The sequence below is a fragment of the Triturus cristatus genome, chromosome 4_1, assembly GCF_964204655.1.
Source record: "Triturus cristatus chromosome 4_1, aTriCri1.1, whole genome shotgun sequence".
NCBI classification, from domain to species: Eukaryota; Metazoa; Chordata; class Amphibia; order Caudata; family Salamandridae; genus Triturus; species Triturus cristatus.
Genome location: NC_140585.1, coordinates 139,846,351 through 139,866,250, shown reverse-complemented (window position 1 = coordinate 139,866,250; position 19,900 = coordinate 139,846,351). Strand labels below are relative to the sequence as shown.

The 19,900-nt window shown below is 38.6% G+C and overlaps 18 non-coding genes across 18 annotated transcripts; all 18 read left to right on the top strand.

The window, feature by feature from the left end:
- Positions 1-930: 930 nt before the first annotated feature.
- Positions 931-1,002, top strand: TRNAC-GCA (transfer RNA cysteine (anticodon GCA)). Its single transcript has one exon. It is a non-coding gene; the product is annotated as a tRNA-Cys (tRNA).
- A 997-nt stretch (positions 1,003-1,999) lies between these two features.
- Positions 2,000-2,071, top strand: TRNAC-GCA (transfer RNA cysteine (anticodon GCA)). The gene has a single exon. It is a non-coding gene; the product is annotated as a tRNA-Cys (tRNA).
- Positions 2,072-3,079: 1,008 nt separating this feature from the next.
- On the top strand, positions 3,080-3,151 carry TRNAC-GCA (transfer RNA cysteine (anticodon GCA)). The gene has a single exon. It is a non-coding gene; the product is annotated as a tRNA-Cys (tRNA).
- A 997-nt stretch (positions 3,152-4,148) lies between these two features.
- TRNAC-GCA (transfer RNA cysteine (anticodon GCA)) lies at positions 4,149-4,220 on the top strand. Its single transcript has one exon. It is a non-coding gene; the product is annotated as a tRNA-Cys (tRNA).
- Positions 4,221-5,228: 1,008 nt separating this feature from the next.
- Positions 5,229-5,300, top strand: TRNAC-GCA (transfer RNA cysteine (anticodon GCA)). The gene has a single exon. It is a non-coding gene; the product is annotated as a tRNA-Cys (tRNA).
- Positions 5,301-6,297: 997 nt separating this feature from the next.
- Positions 6,298-6,369, top strand: TRNAC-GCA (transfer RNA cysteine (anticodon GCA)). The gene has a single exon. It is a non-coding gene; the product is annotated as a tRNA-Cys (tRNA).
- Positions 6,370-7,377: 1,008 nt separating this feature from the next.
- Positions 7,378-7,449, top strand: TRNAC-GCA (transfer RNA cysteine (anticodon GCA)). The gene has a single exon. It is a non-coding gene; the product is annotated as a tRNA-Cys (tRNA).
- A 997-nt stretch (positions 7,450-8,446) lies between these two features.
- Positions 8,447-8,518, top strand: TRNAC-GCA (transfer RNA cysteine (anticodon GCA)). Its single transcript has one exon. It is a non-coding gene; the product is annotated as a tRNA-Cys (tRNA).
- Positions 8,519-9,525: 1,007 nt separating this feature from the next.
- TRNAC-GCA (transfer RNA cysteine (anticodon GCA)) lies at positions 9,526-9,597 on the top strand. Its single transcript has one exon. It is a non-coding gene; the product is annotated as a tRNA-Cys (tRNA).
- Positions 9,598-10,594: 997 nt separating this feature from the next.
- TRNAC-GCA (transfer RNA cysteine (anticodon GCA)) lies at positions 10,595-10,666 on the top strand. The gene has a single exon. It is a non-coding gene; the product is annotated as a tRNA-Cys (tRNA).
- A 1,009-nt stretch (positions 10,667-11,675) lies between these two features.
- Positions 11,676-11,747, top strand: TRNAC-GCA (transfer RNA cysteine (anticodon GCA)). Its single transcript has one exon. It is a non-coding gene; the product is annotated as a tRNA-Cys (tRNA).
- A 997-nt stretch (positions 11,748-12,744) lies between these two features.
- TRNAC-GCA (transfer RNA cysteine (anticodon GCA)) lies at positions 12,745-12,816 on the top strand. The gene has a single exon. It is a non-coding gene; the product is annotated as a tRNA-Cys (tRNA).
- Positions 12,817-13,824: 1,008 nt separating this feature from the next.
- TRNAC-GCA (transfer RNA cysteine (anticodon GCA)) lies at positions 13,825-13,896 on the top strand. The gene has a single exon. It is a non-coding gene; the product is annotated as a tRNA-Cys (tRNA).
- A 997-nt stretch (positions 13,897-14,893) lies between these two features.
- Positions 14,894-14,965, top strand: TRNAC-GCA (transfer RNA cysteine (anticodon GCA)). The gene has a single exon. It is a non-coding gene; the product is annotated as a tRNA-Cys (tRNA).
- A 1,008-nt stretch (positions 14,966-15,973) lies between these two features.
- TRNAC-GCA (transfer RNA cysteine (anticodon GCA)) lies at positions 15,974-16,045 on the top strand. The gene has a single exon. It is a non-coding gene; the product is annotated as a tRNA-Cys (tRNA).
- Positions 16,046-17,042: 997 nt separating this feature from the next.
- On the top strand, positions 17,043-17,114 carry TRNAC-GCA (transfer RNA cysteine (anticodon GCA)). Its single transcript has one exon. It is a non-coding gene; the product is annotated as a tRNA-Cys (tRNA).
- Positions 17,115-18,122: 1,008 nt separating this feature from the next.
- TRNAC-GCA (transfer RNA cysteine (anticodon GCA)) lies at positions 18,123-18,194 on the top strand. The gene has a single exon. It is a non-coding gene; the product is annotated as a tRNA-Cys (tRNA).
- A 997-nt stretch (positions 18,195-19,191) lies between these two features.
- Positions 19,192-19,263, top strand: TRNAC-GCA (transfer RNA cysteine (anticodon GCA)). The gene has a single exon. It is a non-coding gene; the product is annotated as a tRNA-Cys (tRNA).
- Positions 19,264-19,900: the final 637 nt, after the last annotated feature.

The window sequence follows — 19,900 nt, the reverse complement described above, 5'->3', positions numbered from 1 at the left end:
TCGCTTGGATCTTACACTTTAACAGCATTACAATGTCACTGCTCAAAACCTGAGAGTAAATGAATTTTTATACAGGGCTCGGTATTCCGTATGGGAAATGTCTGAAAAAGCATTGATTTATTTTGGAATCTGGCTCTTCCTTTCACAGCACCAAACAAAGGGAATGGACTATGAAAGCAATTGGCAACTTTGTTTTACAGTTTAGTGCTTCCTTCAATCGCACTACAGAAATTGCATAGAAAAGTGGGCAGCAATGCAGTCAATCTATTCCTCATTTAACCTGTGTCCTCAGTCTTACATGTATTCCACCTCTTCTCTGTGCATACAAAGTATGTGTTTGTTTGAAGCACTTCATTTTTGTGCAATGCATAATCTATTTACTTTCTACTAAAATACGCTGCCCACGTACAAGATGTACGAACCCTAGTTGCAGGTGCAAGCAGGCTGGTCTGAGAAACCAGGCCATTTGCGAACACAAAATAGCTTTTTCTGATGTATTAAATCGAAGGTACATGAAAGGGGTGTTTGGTTGTACCTTCAAATACCAAATTGTAGTGGTCTGCAGAAATGTTTTTTCACCGTAATTTGGCCCAAAACAATCATACTTCACCACCATATCAGTGATTGTGGTAATCAATCCACAAAGATAAGTAGTCTCGTAAAAACCTCTTCCCCTTTGAGAATGTTTCAAAACAAACATTTTAATTAGAGATATTGGTCCTATGGACCACTGCCTATTCAAATAAAATAACAATTAAACATATACATTTTGTTTTTTAAATGATCCTGTTTTCCTTTAATTAATAATATTAAGAACTACTTCTCCTTTTCCACAGTTTCAAGCTCGTACTTTGTGGCCCAACTGAGCTTGAGCCTCTCACTCTTTCATGATATACTGATATATTGTCATTCTGATCTTTGAAAACAGTTGGGGATATAGCTCAGTGGTAGAGCATTTGACTGCAGATCGAGAGGTCCCTGGTTCAAATCCGGGTGTCCCCTAAACCTATTTTGGTTTTGGTGTTTGTAGCTGGGATCTTTCATAAAGTCCCTATGGATCACCATTGACAGAGTCAGTGTTCAGTTGGATCTTATACTTTATTAGCATTACAGTGTCACTGCTCAAAACCTGGGAATAAATGCATTTTTACACAGGGCGTGGGAACTTTCTGAAAAATCATTGATTTATTTTGGAATCCGGCTCTTCCTTTCACAGCTTCAAGCAAAGAGAATCACTATGAAAACAATTGAAAACTTTGTTATACAGTTTGGTGCTTCCTTGTAGCGCACTAAAGAAATGGCATAGTATACTCGGCAGCGCTGCAGTCAATCTATTTCTCATTTAACCTGTGTCCTCAGTCTTACATATATTCCTCCTCTCCTCTGTGCATACAAAATATGTGTTTGTTTAAAGCACTTCATTCTTGTGCAACGTAGAAACTATTTAATTTCTCCTTAAAACCTCTGCCTACGTGCAAAATGTATGAACCCTCGTTGCAGATGAAAAAAGGCTGGCTCGAAGACTCAGGCCATTTTCGAACACAAAATGGCCTTTTCTGATATATTAAATTGATGGTACTTGAAAGGGACGTTTGGGTGTACCTTCCAAATACCAAATTGCAGTGGTATGTAGAAATGTTTTTCGTCCATCATTTGGCCCAAAACAATCATACTTCACCACCATCTCGGTGATTGTGGTAACCAATCCGCAAAAGGATAAGGCGTCTCGAAAAAACCTCTTCCCCTTTGAGAATGTTTCAAAACAAGCATTTTATGTACAGGCATTGGTCCTATGGACCACTGCCTGTTCAAATAAAATAACAATGAAACATATAAATATTTTTTTTAAACGATCCCGTTTTCCTTCAATAAATAATATTAAGAACTACTTCTCCTGTTCCACAGTTTCAAGCTTGTACTTTCCGGCCCAACTGAGCATGATGCTCACACTCTTTCATGAGGTACTGATATATTTTCATTCCGACTCTCACAAACAGGTGGGGATATAGCTCAGTGGTAGAGCATTTGACTGCAAATCAAGAGGTCCCTAGTTCAAATCCAGGTGTCCCCTTGGCCTGTTTTGGTTCTTGTGTTTGTAGCTGGGACTTTTCATAAAACCCCTTTGGATCATCATTGACAGAGTCAGTGTTCGCTTGTATCTTACACTTTAATAGCATTACAATGTCACTGCTCAAAACCTGAGAGTAAATGCATTTTTATACAGGGCTCGGTATTCCGTATGGGAAATGTCTGAAAAAGCATTGATTTATTTTGGAATCTGGCTCTTCCTTTCACAGCACCAAACAAAGGGAATGGACTATGAAAGCAATTGGCAACTTTGTTTTACAGTTTAGTGCTTCCTTCAATCGCACTACAGAAATTGCATAGAAAAGTGGGCAGCAATGCAGTCAATCTATTCCTCATTTAACCTGTGTCCTCAGTCTTACATGTATTCCACCTCTTCTCTGTGCATACAAAGTATGTGTTTGTTTGAAGCACTTCATTTTTGTGCAATGCATAATCTATTTACTTTCTACTAAAATACGCTGCCCACGTACAAGATGTACGAACCCTAGTTGCAGGTGCAAGCAGGCTGGTCTGAGAAACCAGGCCATTTGCGAACACAAAATAGCTTTTTCTGATGTATTAAATTGAAGGTACATGAAAGGGGTGTTTGGTTGTACCTTCAAATACCAAATTGTAGTGGTATGCAGAAATGTTTTTTCACCGTAATTTGGCCCAAAACAATCATACTTCACCACCATATCAGTGATTGTGGTAATCAATCCACAAAGATAAGTAGTCTCGTAAAAACCTCTTCCCCTTTGAGAGTGTTTCAAAACAAACATTTTAATTACAGATATTGGTCCTATGGACCACTGCCTATTCAAATAAAATAACAATTAAACATATACATTTTGTTTTTTAAATGATCCTGTTTTCCTTTAATTAATAATATTAAGAACTACTTCTCCTTTTCCACAGTTTCAAGCTCGTACTTTGTGGCCCAACTGAGCTTGAGCCTCTCACTCTTTCATGATGTACTGATATATTGTCATTCTGATCTTTGAAAACAGTTGGGGATATAGCTCAGTGGTAGAGCATTTGACTGCAGATCAAGAGGTCCCTGGTTCAAATCCGGGTGTCCCCTAAACCTATTTTGGTTTTGGTGTTTGTAGCTGGGATCTTTCATAAAGTCCCTATGGATCACCATTGACAGAGTCAGTGCTCAGTTGGATCTTATACTTTATTAGCATTACAGTGTCACTGCTCAAAACCTGGGAATAAATGCATTTTTACACAGGGCGTGGGAACTTTCTGAAACATCATTGATTTATTTTGGAATCCGGCTCTTCCTTTCACAGCTTCAAGCAAAGAGAATCACTATGAAAACAATTGAAAACTTTGTTATACAGTTTGGTGCTTCCTTGTAGCGCACTAAAGAAATGGCATAGTATACTCGGCAGCGCTGCAGTCAATCTATTTCTCATTTAACCTGTGTCCTCAGTCTTACATATATTCCTCCTCTCCTCTGTGCATACAAAATATGTGTTTGTTTAAAGCACTTCATTCTTGTGCAACGTAGAAACTATTTAATTTCTCCTTAAAACCTCTGCCTACGTGCAAAATGTATGAACCCTCGTTGCAGATGAAAAAAGGCTGGCTCGAAGACTCAGGCCATTTTCGAACACAAAATGGCCTTTTCTGATATATTAAATTGATGGTACTTGAAAGGGACGTTTGGGTGTACCTTCCAAATACCAAATTGCAGTGGTATGTAGAAATGTTTTTCGTCCATCATTTGGCCCAAAACAATCATACTTCACCACCATCTCGGTGATTGTGGTAACCAATCCGCGAAAGGATAAGGCGTCTCGAAAAAACCTCTTCCCCTTTGAGAATGTTTCAAAACAAGCATTTTATGTACAGGCATTGGTCCTATGGACCACTGCCTGTTCAAATAAAATAACAATGAAACATATAAATATTTTTTTTAAACGATCCCGTTTTCCTTCAATAAATAATATTAAGAACTACTTCTCCTGTTCCACAGTTTCAAGCTTGTACTTTCCGGCCCAACTGAGCATGATGCTCACACTCTTTCATGAGGTACTGATATATTTTCATTCCGACTCTCACAAACAGGTGGGGATATAGCTCAGTGGTAGAGCATTTGACTGCAGATCAAGAGGTCCCTAGTTCAAATCCAGGTGTCCCCTTGGCCTGTTTTGGTTCTTGTGTTTGTAGCTGGGACTTTTCATAAAACCCCTTTGGATCATCATTGACAGAGTCAGTGTTCGCTTGTATCTTACACTTTAATAGCATTACAATGTCACTGCTCAAAACCTGAGAGTAAATGCATTTTTATACAGGGCTCGGTATTCCGTATGGGAAATGTCTGAAAAAGCATTGATTTATTTTGGAATCTGGCTCTTCCTTTCACAGCACCAAACAAAGGGAATGGACTATGAAAGCAATTGGCAACTTTGTTTTACAGTTTAGTGCTTCCTTCAATCGCACTACAGAAATTGCATAGAAAAGTGGGCAGCAATGCAGTCAATCTATTCCTCATTTAACCTGTGTCCTCAGTCTTACATGTATTCCACCTCTTCTCTGTGCATACAAAGTATGTGTTTGTTTGAAGCACTTCATTTTTGTGCAATGCATAATCTATTTACTTTCTACTAAAATACGCTGCCCACGTACAAGATGTACGAACCCTAGTTGCAGGTGCAAGCAGGCTGGTCTGAGAAACCAGGCCATTTGCGAACACAAAATAGCTTTTTCTGATGTATTAAATCGAAGGTACATGAAAGGGGTGTTTGGTTGTACCTTCAAATACCAAATTGTAGTGGTATGCAGAAATGTTTTTTCACCGTAATTTGGCCCAAAACAATCATACTTCACCACCATATCAGTGATTGTGGTAATCAATCCACAAAGATAAGTAGTCTCGTAAAAACCTCTTCCCCTTTGAGAGTGTTTCAAAACAAACATTTTAATTACAGATATTGGTCCTATGGACCACTGCCTATTCAAATAAAATAACAATTAAACATATACATTTTGTTTTTTAAATGATCCTGTTTTCCTTTAATTAATAATATTAAGAACTACTTCTCCTTTTCCACAGTTTCAAGCTCGTACTTTGTGGCCCAACTGAGCTTGAGCCTCTCACTCTTTCATGATGTACTGATATATTGTCATTCTGATCTTTGAAAACAGTTGGGGATATAGCTCAGTGGTAGAGCATTTGACTGCAGATCAAGAGGTCCCTGGTTCAAATCCGGGTGTCCCCTAAACCTATTTTGGTTTTGGTGTTTGTAGCTGGGATCTTTCATAAAGTCCCTATGGATCACCATTGACAGAGTCAGTGCTCAGTTGGATCTTATACTTTATTAGCATTACAGTGTCACTGCTCAAAACCTGGGAATAAATGCATTTTTACACAGGGCGTGGGAACTTTCTGAAACATCATTGATTTATTTTGGAATCCGGCTCTTCCTTTCACAGCTTCAAGCAAAGAGAATCACTATGAAAACAATTGAAAACTTTGTTATACAGTTTGGTGCTTCCTTGTAGCGCACTAAAGAAATGGCATAGTATACTCGGCAGCGCTGCAGTCAATCTATTTCTCATTTAACCTGTGTCCTCAGTCTTACATATATTCCTCCTCTCCTCTGTGCATACAAAATATGTGTTTGTTTAAAGCACTTCATTCTTGTGCAACGTAGAAACTATTTAATTTCTCCTTAAAACCTCTGCCTACGTGCAAAATGTATGAACCCTCGTTGCAGATGAAAAAAGGCTGGCTCGAAGACTCAGGCCATTTTCGAACACAAAATGGCCTTTTCTGATATATTAAATTGATGGTACTTCAAAGGGACGTTTGGGTGTACCTTCCAAATACCAAATTGCAGTGGTATGTAGAAATGTTTTTGGTCCATCATTTGGCCCAAAACAATCATACTTCACCACCATCTCGGTGATTGTGGTAACCAATCCGCGAAAGGATAAGGCGTCCCGTAAAAACCTCTTCCCCTATGAGAATGTTTCAAAACAAGCATTTTATGTACAGGCATTGGTCCTATGGACCACTGCCTGTTCAAATAAAATAACAATGAAACATATAAATATTTTTTTTAAACGATCCCGTTTTCCTTCAATAAATAATATTAAGAACTACTTCTCCTGTTCCACAGTTTCAAGCTTGTACTTTCCGGCCCAACTGAGCATGATGCTCACACTCTTTCATGAGGTACTGATATATTTTCATTCCGACTCTCACAAACAGGTGGGGATATAGCTCAGTGGTAGAGCATTTGACTGCAGATCAAGAGGTCCCTGGTTCAAATCCAGGTGTTCCCTTGGCCTGTTTTGGTTCTTGTGTTTGTAGCTGGGACTTTTCATAAAACCCCTTTGGATCATCATTGACAGAGTCAGTGTTCGCTTGGATCTTACACTTTAATAGCATTACAATGTCACTGCTCAAAACCTGAGAGTAAATGCATTTTTATACAGGGCTCGGTATTTCGTATGGGAAATGTCTGAAAAAGCATTGATTTATTTTGGAATCTGGCTCTTCCTTTCACAGCACCAAACAAAGGGAATGGACTATGAAAGCAATTGACAACTTTGTTTTACAGTTTGGTGCTTCCTTCGATCGCACTACAGAAATTTCATAGAAAAGTGGGCAGAAATGCAGTCAATCTATTCCTCATTTAACCTGTGTCCTCAGTCTTACATGTATTCCACCTCTTCTCTGCGCATACAAAGTATGTGTTTGTTTGAAGCACTTCATTTTTGCGCAATGCATAATCTGTTTACTTTCTACTAAAAAACGCTGCCCACGTACAAGATGTATGAACCCTAGTTGCAGGTGCAAGCAGGCTGGTCTGAGAAACCAGGCCATTTGCGAACACAAAATTGCTTTTTCTGATGTATTAAATCGAAGGTACATGAAATGGGTGTTTGGTTGTACCTTCAAATACCAAATTGTAGTGGTATGTAGAAATGTTTTTTCACCGTAATTTGGCCCAAAACAATCATACTTCACCACCATATCAGTGATTGTGGTAATCATTCCACAAAGATAAGTAGTCTCGTAAAAACCTGTTCCTCTTTGAGAATGTTTCAAAACAAACATTTTAATTACAGATATTGGTCCTATGGACCACTGCCTATTCAAATAAAATAACAATTAAACATATACATTTTGTTTTTTAAATGATCCTGTTTTCCTTTAATTAATAATATTAAGAACTACTTCTCCTTTTCCACAGTTTCAAGCTCGTACTTTGTGGCCCAACTGAGCTTGAGCCTCTCACTCTTTCATGATGTACTGTTATGATGTCATTCTGATATTTGAAAACAGTTGGGGATATAGCTCAGTGGTAGAGCATTTGACTGCAGATCAAGAGGTCCCTGGTTCAAATCCGGGTGTCCCCTAAACCTATTTTGGTTCTGGTGTTTGTAGCTAGGATCTTTCATAAAGTCCCTTTGGATCACCATTGACAGAGTCAGTGTTCAGTTGGATCTTATACTTTATTAGCATTACAGTGTCACTGCTCAAATCCTGGGAATAAATGCATTTTTACACAGGGCGTGGGAACTTTCTGAAACATCATTGATTTATTTTGGAATCCGGCTCTTCCTTTCACAGCTTCAAACAAAGAGAATGACTATGAAAACAATTGAAAACTTTGTTATACAGTTTGGTGCTTCCTTGTAGCGCACTAAAGAAATGGCATAGTATACTCGGCAGCGCTGCAGTCAATCTATTTCTCATTTAACATGTGTCCTCAGTCTTACATATATTCCTCCTCTCCTCTGTGCATACAAAATATGTGTTTGTTTAAAGCACTTCATTCTTGTGCAACGTAGAAACTATTTAATTTCTCCTTAAAACCTCTGCCTACGTGCAAAATGTATGAACCCTCGTTGCAGATGAAAAAAGGCTGGCTCGAAGACTCAGGTCATTTTCGAACACAAAATGGCCTTTTCTGATATATTAAATTGATGGTACTTGAAAGGGACGTTTGGGTGTACCTTCCAAATACCAAATTGCAGTGGTATGTAGAAATGTTTTTGGTCCATCATTTGGCCCAAAACAATCATACTTCACCACCATCTCGGTGATTGTGGTAACCAATCCGCGAAAGGATAAGGCGTCCCGTAAAAACCTCTTCCCCTTTGAGAATGTTTCAAAACAAGCATTTTATGTACAGGCATTGGTCCTATGGACCACTGCCTGTTCAAATAAAATAACAATGAAACATATACATATTTTTTTTAAACGATCCCGTTTTCCTTCAATAAATAATATTAAGAACTACTTCTCCTGTTCCACAGTTTCAAGCTTGTACTTTCCGGCCCAACTGAGCATGATGCTCACACTCTTTCATGAGGTACTGATATATTTTCATTCCGACTCTCACAAACAGGTGGGGATATAGCTCAGTGGTAGAGCATTTGACTGCAAATCAAGAGGTCCCTGGTTCAAATCCAGGTGTCCCCTTGGCCTGTTTTGGTTCTTGTGTTTGTAGCTGGGACTTTTCATAAACCCCTTTGGATCATCATTGACAGAGTCAGTGTTCGCTTGGATCTTACACTTTAACAGCATTACAATGTCACTGCTCAAAACCTGAGAGTAAATGAATTTTTATACAGGGCTCGGTATTCCGTATGGGAAATGTCTGAAAAAGCATTGATTTACTTTGGAATCTGGCTCTTCCTTTCACAGCACCAAACAAAGGGAATGGACTATGAAAGCAATTGGCAACTTTGTTTTACAGTTTAGTGCTTCCTTCAATCGCACTACAGAAATTGCATAGAAAAGTGGGCAGCAATGCAGTCAATCTATTCCTCATTTAACCTGTGTCCTCAGTCTTACATATATTCCACCTCTTCTCTGTGCATACAAAGTATGTGTTTGTTTGAAGCACTTCATTTTTGTGCAATGCATAATCTATTTACTTTCTACTAAAATACGCTGCCCACGTACAAGATGTACGAACCCTAGTTGCAGGTGCAAGCAGGCTGGTCTGAGAAACCAGGCCATTTGCGAACACAAAATAGCTTTTTCTGATGTATTAAATCGAAGGTACATGAAAGGGGTGTTTGGTTGTACCTTCAAATACCAAATTGTAGTGGTATGCAGAAATGTTTTTTCACCGTAATTTGGCCCAAAACGATCATACTTCACCACCATATCAGTGATTGTGGTAATCAATCCACAAAGATAAGTAGTCTCGTAAAAACCTCTTCCCCTTTGAGAATGTTTCAAAACAAACATTTTAATTACAGATATTGGTCCTATGGACCACTGCCTATTCAAATAAAATAACAATTAAACATATACATTTTGTTTTTTAAATGATCCTGTTTTCCTTTAATTAATAATATTAAGAACTACTTCTCCTTTTCCACAGTTTCAAGCTCGTACTTTGTGGCCCAACTGAGCTTGAGCCTCTCACTCTTTCATGATGTACTGTTATATTGTCATTCTGATCTTTGAAAACAGTTGGGGATATAGCTCAGTGGTAGAGCATTTGACTGCAGATCAAGAGGTCCCTGGTTCAAATCCGGGTGTCCCCTAAACCTATTTTGGTTCTGGTGTTTGTAGCTAGGATCTTTCATAAAGTCCCTTTGGATCACCATTGACAGAGTCAGTGTTCAGTTGGTTCTTATAATTTATTAGCATTACAGTGTCACTGCTCAAAACCTGGGAATAAATGCATTTTTACACAGGGCGTGGGAACTTTCTGAAACATCATTGATTTATTTTGGAATCCGGCTCTTCCTTTCACAGCTTCAAACAAAGAGAATGACTATGAAAACAATTGAAAACTTTGTTATACAGTTTGGTGCTTCCTTGTAGCGCACTAAAGAAATGGCATAGTATTCTCGGCAGCGCTGCAGTCAATCTATTTCTCATTTAACATGTGTCCTCAGTCTTACATATATTCCTCCTCTCCTCTGTGCATACAAAATATGTGTTTGTTTAAAGCACTTCATTCTTGTGCAACGTAGAAACTATTTAATTTCTCCTTAAAACCTCTGCCTACGTGCAAAATGTATGAACCCTCGTTGCAGATGAAAAAAGGCTGGCTCGAAGACTCAGGTCATTTTCGAACACAAAATGGCCTTTTCTGATATATTAAATTGATGGTACTTGAAAGGGACGTTTGGGTGTACCTTCCAAATACCAAATTGCAGTGGTATGTAGAAATGTTTTTGGTCCATCATTTGGCCCAAAACAATCATACTTCACCACCATCTCGGTGATTGTGGTAACCAATCCGCGAAAGGATAAGGCGTCCCGTAAAAACCTCTTCCCCTTTGAGAATGTTTCAAAACAAGCATTTTATGTACAGGCATTGGTCCTATGGACCACTGCCTGTTCAAATAAAATAACAATGAAACATATACATATTTTTTTTAAACGATCCCGTTTTCCTTCAATAAATAATATTAAGAACTACTTCTCCTGTTCCACAGTTTCAAGCTTGTACTTTCCGGCCCAACTGAGCATGATGCTCACACTCTTTCATGAGGTACTGATATATTTTCATTCCGACTCTCACAAACAGGTGGGGATATAGCTCAGTGGTAGAGCATTTGACTGCAGATCAAGAGGTCCCTGGTTCAAATCCAGGTGTCCCTTTGGCCTGTTTTGGTTCTTGTGTTTGTAGCTGGGACTTTTCATAAAACCCCTTTGGATCATCATTGACAGAGTCAGTGTTCGCTTGGATCTTACACTTTAATAGCATTACAATGTCACTGCAGAAAAACCTGAGAGTAAATGCATTTTTATACAGGGCTCGGTATTCCGTATGGGAAATGTCTGAAAAAGCATTGATTTATTTTGGAATCTGGCTCTTCCTTTCACAGCACCAAACAAAGGGAATGGACTATGAAAGCAATTGGCAACTTTGTTTTACAGTTTAGTGCTTCCTTCAATCGCACTACAGAAATTGCATAGAAAAGTGGGCAGCAATGCAGTCAATCTATTCCTCATTTAACCTGTGTCCTCAGTCTTACATGTATTCCACCTCTTCTCTGTGCATACAAAGTATGTGTTTGTTTGAAGCACTTCATTTTTGTGCAATGCATAATCTATTTACTTTCTACTAAAATACGCTGCCCACGTACAAGATGTACGAACCCTAGTTGCAGGTGCAAGCAGGCTGGTCTGAGAAACCAGGCCATTTGCGAACACAAAATAGCTTTTTCTGATGTATTAAATCGAAGGTACATGAACGGGGTGTTTGGTTGTACCTTCAAATACCAAATTGTAGTGGTATGCAGAAATGTTTTTTCACCGTAATTTGGCCCAAAACAATCATACTTCACCACCATATCAGTGATTGTGGTAATCAATCCACAAAGATAAGTAGTCTCGTAAAAACCTCTTCCCCTTTGAGAATGTTTCAAAACAAACATTTTAATTAGAGATATTGGTCCTATGGACCACTGCCTATTCAAATAAAATAACAATTAAACATATACATGTTGTTTTTTAAATGTTCCTGTTTTCCTTTAATTAATAATATTAAGAACTACTTCTCCTTTTCCACAGTTTCAAGCTCGTACTTTGTGGCCCAACTGAGCTTGAGCCTCTCACTCTTTCATGATGTACTGATATATTGTCATTCTGATCTTTGAAAACAGTTGGGGATATAGCTCAGTGGTAGAGCATTTGACTGCAGATCAAGAGGTCCCTGGTTCAAATCCGGGTGTCCCCTAAACCTATTTTGGTTTTGGTGTTTGTAGCTGGGATCTTTCATAAAGTCCCTATGGATCACCATTGACAGAGTCAGTGTTCAGTTGGATCTTATACTTTATTAGCATTACAGTGTCACTGCTCAAAACCTGGGAATAAATGCATTTTTACACAGGGCGTGGGAACTTTCTGAAACATCATTGATTTATTTTGGAATCCGGCTCTTCCTTTCACAGCTTCAAGCAAAGAGAATCACTATGAAAACAATTGAAAACTTTGTTATACAGTTTGGTGCTTCCTTGTAGCGCACTAAAGAAATGGCATAGTATACTCGGCAGCGCTGCAGTCAATCTATTTCTCATTTAACCTGTGTCCTCAGTCTTACATATATTCCTCCTCTCCTCTGTGCATACAAAATATGTGTTTGTTTAAAGCACTTCATTCTTGTGCAACGTAGAAACTATTTAATTTCTCCTTAAAACCTCTGCCTACGTGCAAAATGTATGAACCCTCGTTGCAGATGAAAAAAGGCTGGCTCGAAGACTCAGGCCATTTTCGAACACAAAATGGCCTTTTCTGATATATTAAATTGATGGTACTTGAAAGGGACGTTTGGGTGTACCTTCCAAATACCAAATTGCAGTGGTATGTAGAAATGTTTTTCGTCCATCATTTGGCCCAAAACAATCATACTTCACCACCATCTCGGTGATTGTGGTAACCAATCCGCGAAAGGATAAGGCGTCTCGAAAAAACCTCTTCCCCTTTGAGAATGTTTCAAAACAAGCATTTTATGTACAGGCATTGGTCCTATGGACCACTGCCTGTTCAAATAAAATAACAATGAAACATATAAATATTTTTTTTAAACGATCCCGTTTTCCTTCAATAAATAATATTAAGAACTACTTCTCCTGTTCCACAGTTTCAAGCTTGTACTTTCCGGCCCAACTGAGCATGATGCTCACACTCTTTCATGAGGTACTGATATATTTTCATTCCGACTCTCACAAACAGGTGGGGATATAGCTCAGTGGTAGAGCATTTGACTGCAAATCAAGAGGTCCCTAGTTCAAATCCAGGTGTCCCCTTGGCCTGTTTTGGTTCTTGTGTTTGTAGCTGGGACTTTTCATAAAACCCCTTTGGATCATCATTGACAGAGTCAGTGTTCGCTTGTATCTTACACTTTAATAGCATTACAATGTCACTGCTCAAAACCTGAGAGTAAATGCATTTTTATACAGGGCTCGGTATTCCGTATGGGAAATGTCTGAAAAAGCATTGATTTATTTTGGAATCTGGCTCTTCCTTTCACAGCACCAAACAAAGGGAATGGACTATGAAAGCAATTGGCAACTTTGTTTTACAGTTTAGTGCTTCCTTCAATCGCACTACAGAAATTGCATAGAAAAGTGGGCAGCAATGCAGTCAATCTATTCCTCATTTAACCTGTGTCCTCAGTCTTACATGTATTCCACCTCTTCTCTGTGCATACAAAGTATGTGTTTGTTTGAAGCACTTCATTTTTGTGCAATGCATAATCTATTTACTTTCTACTAAAATACGCTGCCCACGTACAAGATGTACGAACCCTAGTTGCAGGTGCAAGCAGGCTGGTCTGAGAAACCAGGCCATTTGCGAACACAAAATAGCTTTTTCTGATGTATTAAATTGAAGGTACATGAAAGGGGTGTTTGGTTGTACCTTCAAATACCAAATTGTAGTGGTATGCAGAAATGTTTTTTCACCGTAATTTGGCCCAAAACAATCATACTTCACCACCATATCAGTGATTGTGGTAATCAATCCACAAAGATAAGTAGTCTCGTAAAAACCTCTTCCCCTTTGAGAGTGTTTCAAAACAAACATTTTAATTACAGATATTGGTCCTATGGACCACTGCCTATTCAAATAAAATAACAATTAAACATATACATTTTGTTTTTTAAATGATCCTGTTTTCCTTTAATTAATAATATTAAGAACTACTTCTCCTTTTCCACAGTTTCAAGCTCGTACTTTGTGGCCCAACTGAGCTTGAGCCTCTCACTCTTTCATGATGTACTGATATATTGTCATTCTGATCTTTGAAAACAGTTGGGGATATAGCTCAGTGGTAGAGCATTTGACTGCAGATCAAGAGGTCCCTGGTTCAAATCCGGGTGTCCCCTAAACCTATTTTGGTTTTGGTGTTTGTAGCTGGGATCTTTCATAAAGTCCCTATGGATCACCATTGACAGAGTCAGTGCTCAGTTGGATCTTATACTTTATTAGCATTACAGTGTCACTGCTCAAAACCTGGGAATAAATGCATTTTTACACAGGGCGTGGGAACTTTCTGAAACATCATTGATTTATTTTGGAATCCGGCTCTTCCTTTCACAGCTTCAAGCAAAGAGAATCACTATGAAAACAATTGAAAACTTTGTTATACAGTTTGGTGCTTCCTTGTAGCGCACTAAAGAAATGGCATAGTATACTCGGCAGCGCTGCAGTCAATCTATTTCTCATTTAACCTGTGTCCTCAGTCTTACATATATTCCTCCTCTCCTCTGTGCATACAAAATATGTGTTTGTTTAAAGCACTTCATTCTTGTGCAACGTAGAAACTATTTAATTTCTCCTTAAAACCTCTGCCTACGTGCAAAATGTATGAACCCTCGTTGCAGATGAAAAAAGGCTGGCTCGAAGACTCAGGCCATTTTCGAACACAAAATGGCCTTTTCTGATATATTAAATTGATGGTACTTGAAAGGGACGTTTGGGTGTACCTTCCAAATACCAAATTGCAGTGGTATGTAGAAATGTTTTTCGTCCATCATTTGGCCCAAAACAATCATACTTCACCACCATCTCGGTGATTGTGGTAACCAATCCGCGAAAGGATAAGGCGTCTCGAAAAAACCTCTTCCCCTTTGAGAATGTTTCAAAACAAGCATTTTATGTACAGGCATTGGTCCTATGGACCACTGCCTGTTCAAATAAAATAACAATGAAACATATAAATATTTTTTTTAAACGATCCCGTTTTCCTTCAATAAATAATATTAAGAACTACTTCTCCTGTTCCACAGTTTCAAGCTTGTACTTTCCGGCCCAACTGAGCATGATGCTCACACTCTTTCATGAGGTACTGATATATTTTCATTCCGACTCTCACAAACAGGTGGGGATATAGCTCAGTGGTAGAGCATTTGACTGCAGATCAAGAGGTCCCTAGTTCAAATCCAGGTGTCCCCTTGGCCTGTTTTGGTTCTTGTGTTTGTAGCTGGGACTTTTCATAAAACCCCTTTGGATCATCATTGACAGAGTCAGTGTTCGCTTGTATCTTACACTTTAATAGCATTACAATGTCACTGCTCAAAACCTGAGAGTAAATGCATTTTTATACAGGGCTCGGTATTCCGTATGGGAAATGTCTGAAAAAGCATTGATTTATTTTGGAATCTGGCTCTTCCTTTCACAGCACCAAACAAAGGGAATGGACTATGAAAGCAATTGGCAACTTTGTTTTACAGTTTAGTGCTTCCTTCAATCGCACTACAGAAATTGCATAGAAAAGTGGGCAGCAATGCAGTCAATCTATTCCTCATTTAACCTGTGTCCTCAGTCTTACATGTATTCCACCTCTTCTCTGTGCATACAAAGTATGTGTTTGTTTGAAGCACTTCATTTTTGTGCAATGCATAATCTATTTACTTTCTACTAAAATACGCTGCCCACGTACAAGATGTACGAACCCTAGTTGCAGGTGCAAGCAGGCTGGTCTGAGAAACCAGGCCATTTGCGAACACAAAATAGCTTTTTCTGATGTATTAAATCGAAGGTACATGAAAGGGGTGTTTGGTTGTACCTTCAAATACCAAATTGTAGTGGTATGCAGAAATGTTTTTTCACCGTAATTTGGCCCAAAACAATCATACTTCACCACCATATCAGTGATTGTGGTAATCAATCCACAAAGATAAGTAGTCTCGTAAAAACCTCTTCCCCTTTGAGAGTGTTTCAAAACAAACATTTTAATTACAGATATTGGTCCTATGGACCACTGCCTATTCAAATAAAATAACAATTAAACATATACATTTTGTTTTTTAAATGATCCTGTTTTCCTTTAATTAATAATATTAAGAACTACTTCTCCTTTTCCACAGTTTCAAGCTCGTACTTTGTGGCCCAACTGAGCTTGAGCCTCTCACTCTTTCATGATGTACTGATATATTGTCATTCTGATCTTTGAAAACAGTTGGGGATATAGCTCAGTGGTAGAGCATTTGACTGCAGATCAAGAGGTCCCTGGTTCAAATCCGGGTGTCCCCTAAACCTATTTTGGTTTTGGTGTTTGTAGCTGGGATCTTTCATAAAGTCCCTATGGATCACCATTGACAGAGTCAGTGCTCAGTTGGATCTTATACTTTATTAGCATTACAGTGTCACTGCTCAAAACCTGGGAATAAATGCATTTTTACACAGGGCGTGGGAACTTTCTGAAACATCATTGATTTATTTTGGAATCCGGCTCTTCCTTTCACAGCTTCAAGCAAAGAGAATCACTATGAAAACAATTGAAAACTTTGTTATACAGTTTGGTGCTTCCTTGTAGCGCACTAAAGAAATGGCATAGTATACTCGGCAGCGCTGCAGTCAATCTATTTCTCATTTAACCTGTGTCCTCAGTCTTACATATATTCCTCCTCTCCTCTGTGCATACAAAATATGTGTTTGTTTAAAGCACTTCATTCTTGTGCAACGTAGAAACTATTTAATTTCTCCTTAAAACCTCTGCCTACGTGCAAAATGTATGAACCCTCGTTGCAGATGAAAAAAGGCTGGCTCGAAGACTCAGGCCATTTTCGAACACAAAATGGCCTTTTCTGATATATTAAATTGATGGTACTTCAAAGGGACGTTTGGGTGTACCTTCCAAATACCAAATTGCAGTGGTATGTAGAAATGTTTTTGGTCCATCATTTGGCCCAAAACAATCATACTTCACCACCATCTCGGTGATTGTGGTAACCAATCCGCGAAAGGATAAGGCGTCCCGTAAAAACCTCTTCCCCTATGAGAATGTTTCAAAACAAGCATTTTATGTACAGGCATTGGTCCTATGGACCACTGCCTGTTCAAATAAAATAACAATGAAACATATAAATATTTTTTTTAAACGATCCCGTTTTCCTTCAATAAATAATATTAAGAACTACTTCTCCTGTTCCACAGTTTCAAGCTTGTACTTTCCGGCCCAACTGAGCATGATGCTCACACTCTTTCATGAGGTACTGATATATTTTCATTCCGACTCTCACAAACAGGTGGGGATATAGCTCAGTGGTAGAGCATTTGACTGCAGATCAAGAGGTCCCTGGTTCAAATCCAGGTGTTCCCTTGGCCTGTTTTGGTTCTTGTGTTTGTAGCTGGGACTTTTCATAAAACCCCTTTGGATCATCATTGACAGAGTCAGTGTTCGCTTGGATCTTACACTTTAATAGCATTACAATGTCACTGCTCAAAACCTGAGAGTAAATGCATTTTTATACAGGGCTCGGTATTTCGTATGGGAAATGTCTGAAAAAGCATTGATTTATTTTGGAATCTGGCTCTTCCTTTCACAGCACCAAACAAAGGGAATGGACTATGAAAGCAATTGACAACTTTGTTTTACAGTTTGGTGCTTCCTTCGATTGCACTACAGAAATTTCATAGAAAAGTGGGCAGAAATGCAGTCAATCTATTCCTCATTTAACCTGTGTCCTCAGTCTTACATGTATTCCACCTCTTCTCTGCGCATACAAAGTATGTGTTTGTTTGAAGCACTTCATTTTTGCGCAATGCATAATCTGTTTACTTTCTACTAAAAAACGCTGCCCACGTACAAGATGTATGAACCCTAGTTGCAGGTGCAAGCAGGCTGGTCTGAGAAACCAGGCCATTTGCGAACACAAAATTGCTTTTTCTGATGTATTAAATCGAAGGTACATGAAATGGGTGTTTGGTTGTACCTTCAAATACCAAATTGTAGTGGTATGTAGAAATGTTTTTTCACCGTAATTTGGCCCAAAACAATCATACTTCACCACCATATCAGTGATTGTGGTAATCATTCCACAAAGATAAGTAGTCTCGTAAAAACCTGTTCCTCTTTGAGAATGTTTCAAAACAAACATTTTAATTACAGATATTGGTCCTATGGACCACTGCCTATTCAAATAAAATAACAATTAAACATATACATTTTGTTTTTTAAATGATCCTGTTTTCCTTTAATTAATAATATTAAGAACTACTTCTCCTTTTCCACAGTTTCAAGCTCGTACTTTGTGGCCCAACTGAGCTTGAGCCTCTCACTCTTTCATGATGTACTGTTATATTGTCATTCTGATATTTGAAAACAGTTGGGGATATAGCTCAGTGGTAGAGCATTTGACTGCAGATCAAGAGGTCCCTGGTTCAAATCCGGGTGTCCCCTAAACCTATTTTGGTTCTGGTGTTTGTAGCTAGGATCTTTCATAAAGTCCCTTTGGATCACCATTGACAGAGTCAGTGTTCAGTTGGATCTTATACTTTATTAGCATTACAGTGTCACTGCTCAAATCCTGGGAATAAATGCATTTTTACACAGGGCGTGGGAACTTTCTGAAACATCATTGATTTATTTTGGAATCCGGCTCTTCCTTTCACAGCTTCAAACAAAGAGAATGACTATGAAAACAATTGAAAACTTTGTTATACAGTTTGGTGCTTCCTTGTAGCGCACTAAAGAAATGGCATAGTATACTCGGCAGCGCTGCAGTCAATCTATTTCTCATTTAACATGTGTCCTCAGTCTTACATATATTCCTCCTCTCCTCTGTGCATACAAAATATGTGTTTGTTTAAAGCACTTCATTCTTGTGCAACGTAGAAACTATTTAATTTCTCCTTAAAACCTCTGCCTACGTGCAAAATGTATGAACCCTCGTTGCAGATGAAAAAAGGCTGGCTCGAAGACTCAGGTCATTTTCGAACACAAAATGGCCTTTTCTGATATATTAAATTGATGGTACTTGAAAGGGACGTTTGGGTGTACCTTCCAAATACCAAATTGCAGTGGTATGTAGAAATGTTTTTGGTCCATCATTTGGCCCAAAACAATCATACTTCACCACCATCTCGGTGATTGTGGTAACCAATCCGCGAAAGGATAAGGCGTCCCGTAAAAACCTCTTCCCCTTTGAGAATGTTTCAAAACAAGCATTTTATGTACAGGCATTGGTCCTATGGACCACTGCCTGTTCAAATAAAATAACAATGAAACATATACATATTTTTTTTAAACGATCCCGTTTTCCTTCAATAAATAATATTAAGAACTACTTCTCCTGTTCCACAGTTTCAAGCTTGTACTTTCCGGCCCAACTGAGCATGATGCTCACACTCTTTCATGAGGTACTGATATATTTTCATTCCGACTCTCACAAACAGGTGGGGATATAGCTCAGTGGTAGAGCATTTGACTGCAGATCAAGAGGTCCCTGGTTCAAATCCAGGTGTCCTCTTGGCCTATTTTGGTTCTTGTGTTTGTAGCTGGGACTTTTCATAAACCCCTTTGGATCATCATTGACAGAGTCAGTGTTCGCTTGGATCTTACACTTTAACAGCATTACAATGTCACTGCTCAAAACCTGAGAGTAAATGAATTTTTATACAGGGCTCGGTATTCCGTATGGGAAATGTCTGAAAAAGCATTGATTTATTTTGGAATCTGGCTCTTCCTTTCACAGCACCAAACAAAGGGAATGGACTATGAAAGCAATTGGCAACTTTGTTTTACAGTTTAGTGCTTTCTTCAATCGCACTACAGAAATTGCATAGAAAAGTGGGCAGCAATGCAGTCAATCTATTCCTCATTTAACCTGTGTCCTCAGTCTTACATGTATTCCACCTCTTCTCTGTGCATACAAAGTATGTGTTTGTTTGAAGCACTTCATTTTTGTGCAATGCATAATCTATTTACTTTCTACTAAAATACGCTGCCCACGTACAAGATGTACAAACCCTAGTTGCAGGTGCAAGCAGGCTGGTCTGAGAAACCAGGCCATTTGCGAACACAAAATAGCTTTTTCTGATGTATTAAATCGAAGGTACATGAAAGGGGTGTTTGGTTGTACCTTGAAATACCAAATTGTAGTGGTA